The following is a 10,469-nucleotide window of genomic DNA, read 5'->3' as shown; positions in this document are numbered from 1 at the left end:
AAAAATGTGACAACCCTCTCACAACACTCCACCCAACCTCTCCTTTTTCCACTCTAGAGTTGTCACTTTTCACGTCCTTACTCCTCTCAATCTTTTGTCTCTCAATTTGATGGGAGTTAGGACAAGTGACAAGAATTCCTTTTGAAGGGTTAGAAGATCCCTTCAAGTTCAACTTCCATTTTGGTGCACAAGGAGTGGGTGTTTTGACTTCCATGTGCAACTCCTTAGTGCTAACCTTACAAGGAGTATCTTGTTTTTCTTCCAAGGGTAACTCCTTAGGCGTATCTTCATGATGAATAACTTGCCTCTTTTGTACAATAGACGTAACCTTTTCAAACATCCGCTAGAAATCATCAAAATCTTCCCTCACCATTGTAAAAGATTCTCTTAACTCTACTACTTCATGGCTTAGTGTTCCTCTCCCTCTACCTTGAACCTCATCACCATACAGAGAACAAGAAACATTGGAACTAGGATGAGAAGAATAAGTTATCATATTTTGAGAAGTAGGGAATGTACTTCTTCTATGGTCCACACGACGACTTTGAAATGGTCCCACCCAAACATCTATGCCTTCTTTCTTAGGATAGGAAGTAGCACAAGACGAGGTAGTAAATTCAACCTCACAACCTCCATTTCTATATATATTCTGCTCAAAGGATTCATAAAACCTATGAGAGAAAGAATTGTACCTCACATCACCATCATAACCATGGTGCGTAGCATGAGAACCTTCATCTCCACAATGATATACACCATAAGGTTCTTCCATCCCTTCAACATCATCAAAATCATCTCCGGAGTAGTAGTTCTCACCACCATGTTGTTCATTATCCCATGGACCATCATATCCCTCATAAGAATCACCATCATAAACAAGAGCCCCATTACCATGCTCATAAGGACCATCATAGCCCTCCCAAAATTCATTTTCACCATGCTCATAGCTCATATTGCTACAAGCGTATTCACCAATATCATCTCCACATTATTCGAAAGTTACGGATGACATTCTTCCTTGTAATCACCTTGGGTACCTACAAAACTTAGCAAACAAGGTTAGTGGCAAAATTCCTCACACCTCTCTTATTTGATCTCACACTCACCTTACTAAAGTGTCTTTCCAAAGTTGATAGAGAACTACCTTTGCCCAATCATATCACAAGATCATTAATTCTTTGTGGTGGAGTGCATTCTTGTGACTCTTGAAAGAAGGATGTCCCAAAAATCTAAAGGACTGGAATCAAGAAGGTTATCAACGAAATAAGATGACAAAAGTAGAAGAAAGAAGTACCAAAAAAAATTCGGACTCAAAATAAACCAAGTAACAAAAGTAGAAGAATTACTTGTTGTTTCTTAATTTGAAGGATCAAAGAAAAGATTTGATGATTAAAAACTAGTTAAAAGTAAATAAAGATGTTAATTAATTGTTAAATAGTTGAAAAATAGAAGAAAAAAAGTGTGGAAGAAGAAGAAGTGAATTTGGACACTTAGAAAAACTTTTAAGCCTTAAAAAAGTTCTTCACTTGTAAGGCTTTGATTGGATAATTTAATGATTAAAACTAGTTAACAAGTAATTAAAGATGTTAATTAGTTGTTAAATAGTTGAGGAATTGAACGAAAAAAGTATAGAAAAAGAATCAAGAAGTTTGGACACTTAGAAAAAAAATTTGGTCCAAAAAACTTCCCATACTTAGAATATTTTTGGGGTCTTAAGCAAAAACCTGCACATTTTCTCTCTGAATCTGAGCCACACGCGCCACGTGGAACGTTTGGGATGGCTTGGCAGTGAGCTGCTGTTGTGGCACTGAGCTGGCGCTGAAGTGGCTGCTGTGTTGGCAGTTGATTGCTTACGTGGCAGTCCACATGGATTTTCATTTTTTTTTAAATTCAATTTTTTTTTTGAATTTCCTTTTTTTTTTCCAAATTCCCACTAATGGACCCCAAAAAAACACCTTTGACCAACTTTGACTTGAAAAGTTGGATCAAATGTACTTTCTTTTTTCTTCTTCTTCAAGAACAACTTGAAGATACCAAGAACACCTAGACCACCAAGAACACACACTAAACCCCAATACACTCAAATCAACTCGAAATTGGCTCAAAATTTAGGATTTTCTTCCCTTCAACTAAGAGAACAAAACCCACTAATTATTAACCTCCAATTTCGCCTCAATCAAAAGACCCACTTTCAAAATTTGAAAAGTTCGAAAAGTTTGAAACCCTTTAATGGTAACTTAACTTCTACACCTCCAAATTGAACAAAAATTGAAACCTAGACTAAAAAAAAAAACACTAGGGAACAAGGATCAAGTGTCAAAAATAACAATTCAGAATTAAAAAAAATTTAGATTTTTTTTTTTGACAATTCTTTTTGGACTCTTTTTTTTTAAACCAAGACTAGATTTGTAAGAACAAATCTAAGCCTAGGCTCTTGATACCAAATGATAAGGGTTCCAATTAGGGATGAAACCAATTGAAATCAAATGGGGAATGAAACAACACAAAAGTAAGATAGATGAAAAATAAGAGATGAGAAGAGAAGAAAGAAAGGCAATTGAATAAACAATCAACCAAGGAAGAAGAGAAACTTGAATTCGAAAAGAAACAACTCAAATTGAAAACCACAAATGAGCAATCTCAAGTGAAATCAAGGTTAAAGAAGTCCTAAAACAACAATGAGAATCCACCCATCACTAATCTAGATTAAGCTACACTAAGCCAGGCTATCCTAAAGGGATTCCACCCTTAAACTACACTCTTGAAAGAGTTTGTTCATTTCACATTCAAAATCCATATAGTCTCCCCCTTCCAAAATAAAAGAGACTACTATTTATACTAATAAAATAAAGAAGACACTTATTTGACAATTTTACCCTTAATGAGGTAAGGACCTTGTTTGGTTGTCTTCTTTTGTGAATTCTTGAAATTATGAGATGACCATTTGCACAAATGGCCTCTTTCTTCTTTCTCTTCACTTAGATGGACCTTCCACATATTGTACTTCTTGATTTTGTGTCCATCAAGCTCCTCTAATGCTTTTACGCGATCCATGCTATCCATGTTGTTATCAGATAAGTTTCTTGCTAATGATCTATATGGTTTTACAAGGTCTAGATTCGTGGACTCAATCCTATCTTCTTGCATATGGTGATACTCATACTTGTGTGGGTAGCATATCTTATGTTAGTTGTGGTATCAATAGGGAAAATGAGAGTCTCCTTGACTCGATGCTTTGAAATCCGTTTCCATTTGACCCTGGTGTCAATTTTAAGTGTGCTGAGTGTGGTAGTGACACCATATGTCCTTTGCATGATTCTTCTTTGGTGTTATTACTTGATCCAATGTGCTTGAATGAGGTATGTTTACCAATTTGGGTGGGGAATACTAATGTGCTTGAACCTACTCATGAATTGGGAATAATTACTTTCTTGAAGTTCTCTAGTGCATTGGATGGGGTCTTAATTTGGATCAACACTACTTATGCCTTCGCACTTAGGTATGAGAGTATTCATGTAATACTTGACATAAGGGAGGCCTTGAGCTTGTTTGAATGTCGGACCAATGAGGGCTTACATATGAGGTTCTTTAAGTGTATTGGTTTCTACCCCTTTGCCAATGTTTCTCTCTTAGCCAAGTATTTATTGCTTTGATGGGTTACAAACCCCTGGGTAATATTTGTGATGCTTGGTTATATGTTAAATTTGTACATCATTGGCATGGTGTTGGTAATTGTTTTTGCTAGCGTTAACCCTCATGCCATGAGGATCTTGTTCTTGTTTACTTCCCCTATGGTTTTGCAAGGTATGGATTGGAGGACGAATCCATTTCAAGAAGGGGAGAATGATGTAAAATGGATTACATCAAGTCTATCTATTCACGAACTTCAATGCTTTAATGGAGTGTTCACAAGGATGGAGGTTGTTTGGCATATATGGATGCCAAGATGGGAGTTCCATGCCTTGCATGGGAACATATGCACCTTGAAGGAGCTCCGAGTTGGGCAACACCATGCTTGGATGATAGATTGGAGCATGGGAGGCCTAACGAAGTGAGGAGGAGCAAGTGAAGAATGTACTTCATTCGGCTAGCTGAAGGACACTTGAGTGACTCGCCAAAGCCCTTTGGCCAGGGTTCCAAGATCGCCAATTGGCCCAAGGAGCTATGAAGGGGAAAGATGCTCATTAGGCTAGCTGAAGACCATCAACCTATCTCCATCCCTCCATATGGAATGGCCCCAGTAGAATTACGGGAGTTGAAGGAGCAATTAAAAGACCTACTAGAAAAAGAATTCTTAAGGCCTACTATGTCCCCATGGGGAGCACCAGTTTTGTTTGTACGTAAGAAAGATAGCTCGTTAAGAATGTGTATTGACTACCGGCAGTTGAATAAGGTAACGATTAAGAACAAATATCCCCTCCAGAGAACTGATGATTTGTTTGATCAGTTACAAGGTGCTAAGTGTTTTTCAAAGATTGACTTGGGGTTGGTTTATCACCAAGTAAGGGTGAAAGATAAGGATATTCCCAAGACAGCTTTCGGACACGGTATGGTCATTTTGAGTTTTTAGTCATGTCATTCGAGCTAACAAATGCACCAGCCATTTTTATGGATTTGATGAATAGGGTGTTCAAGCCATTTCTAGATGTGTCCATGAATACTAATCACTTGCGGCAGATTTTACTAATTCTTCATGATCGTAAGTTGTATGCAAAGTTCTCTAAATGTGAGTTCTGGTTGAAATCTATGGCATTCTTAGGTCATATTGTATCCTGTCACGCCTCAAATCCCATTAAGACGGACAGGCACTCGATGCCCTAAAGGCCCGAGAGAACCCACATGTGACCTGTGCTTACTATGCATCTAACTATGAAAGTTTTTTGACAAGTTCGCCAGGGACACAATGATATGAACCGACATAAGTAGACCCAAAACTTATATACAAGACTTGGCCATTGAGGCCACAACTTGTTAAGATGCAACTGAACCATATACATAAGTCTACAAAGCCTCTAAAAGATAGAAACCTTTAGAGTAGGTCGGGACAGACCCCGCCTTACCCCTAGCTACGATACAATACCAAAATGAGTCTACTAAGGCTCAGTAAAGCTCCGAAGCAACCTGGAGCTTACCAAAAGTAGTTGAGTGTCGTATGCTCCTACTGAGGAGGTCTACTAGCGAGAGTACCTGTGCCTGCAGCATGAAATGTAACGTCCCCCGCGAGGGACGTCAGTACAAAAAGTGTACTGAATATGTAAGGCAACTACATATATAAAATAAGAGTTCAAACGAAACCAGGTATCAACGTATAAGTGCATAAATCAGAATAGGAGGCTGCCTCTGTTAACTCTGGTGGGGTCATGTATGTTACATTCTTGTCTTTACCTTTATGTGTATTATGATGTTTATAACGTATGTGATATAAGTGACCAGCTGATCAGTGGTAGAAGAGGATGACCCATGCTAGGCATTTTAACCCCTGGGATACGGTCCTCAACATTGCACAAATCGGGATCGGCCCATGCTAGGCTTTCGCCCCTGAGCTGCCACCCTCCTATACCCATTGGGATCGGCCCATGCTAGGCTTTAGCCCCTGAGCTGCCACCCATAGTTATACAAATTGCTTCACTTAGATTCTTAAATCTTTGAGATTGTTGTTTTGGTGGTCACGATTATTTTTGAGATTTGGAAATACGGAACAGTAGTAGGAGACATGAAAATAATACTTTAGGACAGTAGCTACAATATAAGGAGCTATGTAACATTAATGCATTACTTGAGAGCTTGAATGACACAATTGACTTCAATTGACTATAGAGTACTGAACGTGTAACTAAGTAATTATGTTCACTTAGGAGGGGGGATATTGTTAGCTATTTGGATATCGTACGTTGCCACTATGTTTCCTTTACTAGGAATAGAACTTAGGAAATTCACTTATTGACATTAATCGCAGGTATCAGATTTCATGCCAAGGAATATGGAATCGAATCGCCCTACATACCTTATTTTTTGACCAATACCACTGTCACAATTCAACCTCCCTTCTTGGATGCTAATCTACAATATAAGTCACAATTAAGCTAATGTCAGCAGCTAATCAAGGCCCTAAAAACAGTAGCTAACACTTGACGGAAAGTAGGCCCATACAACCCTTGCACCAATGGTGAACCACCACACCCTTCTTCTATACATTAATACAACTTCATACATCCTTTTCCAAGATACCCAAACAGCCCCCAACAACAATATACATAAGGCAGCCACTATCAATCCCTAAAAATCTTTCAGCATAATAGGAGAATATTAACTCAAAGATTTATCACCATCCATTAGTTCTTGATAAATATATACAAAATTCTCCACCCCAAATCTGTATTTAAAGAGAGGAAAAAAATGGGCAGTAGTCTTACCTTAGTTTCTAGGAATTTATCCTCTAAAGTTGTACTCCAAGAACTGAAACTCTCCTTCAAACTTTTACTTGAAAATGGGGCAATATTCAAGGAACCAAGGTTTTCTAGGGCTGCTGATTGAAGCCAAGAGAGACCAAGAGAGAAACTTAAGAAATCTGAAAATTTTGCAAGTTAAAAATGAGGTAAAAGATCTGATCTTTATCCCTTTAAAAAGGAGGTGTAATGGCCGAATTTCTTGACTAATTTTGGCCATATATTGTCAAGTAGGTGACCCACCTACTTGGCCCCACCTACTTGGCCTTTTAACTTGGGCTTTTGGGAACTTCAACACTTGTTGGGCCCTACTCCGAATTATCCCTCTATTCATGTCAATTTGGGCCATAATTAATGCAAGTAGGTGGTCCACCTATTTGGACTTTTCACTTGGGCCTTTTTGGACTTAAGACTATTGGGCCTTGGCTGTCCATTTTTCCCTTATCCTTCTACTCAACTTGGGCCAAATTAATGCAAGTAAGTGGTAGTGCATTTGGCCCAATTACCACTTTACTACCTCTAGTTTAAATACTTCCGTTGGAGCTAACTTGCAGTACACATGCTGAAACGTGCAAGGTGTTACATCACCTTGCGAGCTAGTTTAAACCAACACTAATCATATAAGAAGCACGGTCCCTCACCTATACTATAAGGCTATGTCAAGTATCACGTGAATAGAATTAGCATACGCATAATACAGGTTGTTACATTCTTTCCCCCTTAAAAACATTCGTCCTCGAATGTTGGCATGGTTATCTAGCCCAAACAAGTTCAAGCCTAAGTTAGTGCTACTATTAATCACATAATACAAATAGACTTATACTTACTTGTCAGCATCTAGACTAAGCATTTTCATCCTTCTCATGGATCTGAAAGAGATGAGGATACTTCAATTTCATTACTTCTTTCGCTTCCCATGTAACTTCTTCTACTTGTTGGTTCCTCCATAATACTTTTACAGAAGCTACTTCTTTATTTCTTAACTTCGTAACTTGTCGATCCAGAATAGCAATGGGTACTTCTTCATAAGTGAGATATCCCATAACCTGTACATCTTCACTAGGAGTAATATGAGATGGGTCACCTATGCATTTCCGAAGCATCGAGAGATGAAACACCGGATGAACTGATGAAAGCTCTTGTGGTAGCTCTAACTCATAGGCTACTTGGCCAACTCTTCGAATAATCTTATATGGCCCTATATAGCGTGGACTCAATTTTCCTTTTTTACCAAACCTCATTACCCCTTTCATTGGTGACACCTTCAAGAACACCCAATCCCCTATAGAAAGTTCTAGTCCTCTCCTTCTAACATCCGCATATGATTTATGTCGACTTTGAGCTGTTTCTATCCGCTGCCGTATCACTTTGACTTTTTCCATAGCTTGATGAACAAGATCTGGCCCAAATAAGGCAGTTTCACCTTTTTCGAACCAGCCAATTGGGGATCTACATTTTCTTCCATATAAAGCTTCATAAGGTGCCATTTTAATACTTGAATGGTAGCTATTGTTGTATGCAAACTCGACCAATATACAAGCTCGCAGCATATCTTCGAGTGTTTGAATTGTACGCTCCGCCTGACCATCTGTTTGAGGGTGAAAGGCTGTACTTAAATTCACTTGTGTTCCTAAACTCTTCTGAAATGACTTCCAAAAATTTGCAGTGAATTGAGCTCCCCTATCAGATATAATAGAGATTGGCACTCCATGTAGACGAAATATCTCTTTAATATACAACCTCGCATATTCCTCAACTGTATAAGTAGTCTTGACCGGCAAGAAGTGCGCTGATTTGGTCAGTCTATCAATAATTACCCATATAGAATCAAACTTCCGAAATGAACAAGGCAAACCAGTGACAAAATCCATATTGATCATATCCCACTTCCAAATTGGAAGTTCTATACACTGCATATAACCTCCGGGCTTTTGGTGCTCTACTTTTACTTGTTGACAATATGGACATTGAGCCACGAATTCCGCAATGTTCTTCTTCATGTCCCCCCACTAATACATTTCTTTTAAGTCATGACACATTTTAGTTGACCACGGATGGACAGAATATCTCGAATGATGCGCTTCCATCATAATCCTCTTTCTTAATTCATCTACATTAGGTACACACAATCTGTTTTGACATCGAAGTACTCCCTCTTGCGTAAGCTCAAATGCCTTTGTCATACCCTGTTGTACATTCTCCTTAAGTTTTAATAGAATAGGATCCATGTACTGCTTCTCTTTCACTTCTACTACTAATGAGGATTCTGCCGCATTTTGCACAATAACCCCTTTGTCAGGCGATTCAAGAAGCCGAACCCCCAAGCTAGCTAGTTGACATAGATCCTTAGTTATTCCTTGTCTTTCCACAGCCCATAGGTGCTTGCCATTATTTTACGACTTAACGCATCAGCTACTATATTTGCTTTCCCGGGATGATACAAGATATCAATGTCATAATCTTTTAATAGCTCCAGCCATCTTCGCTGCCTCAGATTTAGGTCCTTTTGCTTAAAGATATATTGCAAACTCTTGTGATCAGTGTATATGTCAACATGAACTCCATACAAGTAGTGGCGCCATATCTTCAAAGCAAATACAACTGCTGCTAGTTCTAGATCATGAGTTGGATAGTTTTTCTCATGTGGCCGTAGCTTCCTTGAGCCGTAGGCTATTACCTTAACATGCTGCATCAAAAAACATCCTAGGCCCACCCCCGAAGCATCACAATAGACTGCATACCCTTTTGTTCCTTCTGGAAGTACCAATACCGGTGTAGAAGTTAATTTATTCCTCAGCTCTTGGAAGCTTCTTTCACATTCATCACTCCACTGAAACTTGGTTTCTTTGGGTGTTAGCTTTGTTAAGGGTGCAGCAATGGGAGAAAATCCTTCAACGAACCTTCTGTAATAACCTGCCAATCCAAGGAAACTACGGATCTCCGTAGGCGTTGTAGGTCTTGGCCAGTTTTTCACCGCTTCTATCTTCTGATTATCAACCCTTATTCCTTCATCGGATACAACAGGACCTAGGAACGCCACTGATTTTAACCAGAACTCACATTTAGAGAACTTTGCATACAACTTACGATCACGAAGAATTTGTAACACCTGTCGCAGGTGATTAGCATGCTCCTCTTCCGATCTTGAATACACCAAAATGTCATCTATGAATACTATCACGAACACATCTAAAAATTGCTTGAACACCCTATTCATCAAATCTATAAACATTGCTGGTGCATTCGTTAGCCCGAATGACATGACTACAAACTCAAAATGACCATATCGTGTTCGGAAAGCTGTCTTGGGCATATCTTCGTCTTTGACCCTCACTTGGTGATAACCCGACCTTAGGTCAATTTTTGAAAAACACCTAGCACCTTGTAACTGATCAAACAAATCATCAATTCTAGGGAGGGGATATTTGTTCTTAATCGTTACCTTATTCAACTACCGGTAATCAATACACATTCTTAACGAGCCATCTTTCTTGCGTACAAATAAAACGGGTGCTCCCCATGGGGAAATACTAGGACTTATGAATCCTTTTTCTAATAAGTCTTTTAATTGCTCCTTCAACTCCCGTAATTCTTCCGGGGTCATTCTATATGGAGGGATGGATATAGGTTGAGTATCTGGAATCACATCAATACCAAACTCTATTTCTCGTTCTGGAGGCAAACCCGGAAGATCTTCAGGAAATACATCGGGAAATTCATTTACCACTGGAATGGATTGAAGAGTTGGTGGCTCCGCATCTATATTTCTCACTCTCACTAAATGACATGTGTATCCTTTGGACATCATCTTCTTTGCCTTAAAATAGGAAATAAATTTACCTCTTGATGTCCCAATATTACCTTTCCATTCAAGAACGGCCTCTTTTGGAAAATGGAAATGCAGCGTCTTCGTTCGGCAATCTACCGTGGCATAACAAGAAGCTAACCAATCCATACCCATTATAACATCAAAATCCACCATTTCTAGCTCAACAAGGTCAGCCAACGTATCACGATCACAAA

This window comes from Solanum stenotomum, chromosome 7 (genome assembly GCF_019186545.1).
Source record: "Solanum stenotomum isolate F172 chromosome 7, ASM1918654v1, whole genome shotgun sequence".
Lineage (NCBI taxonomy): Eukaryota > Viridiplantae > Streptophyta > Magnoliopsida > Solanales > Solanaceae > Solanum > Solanum stenotomum.
The sequence above is the reverse complement of the archived record's forward strand: the minus strand, read 5'-3'. Positions refer to the sequence as shown.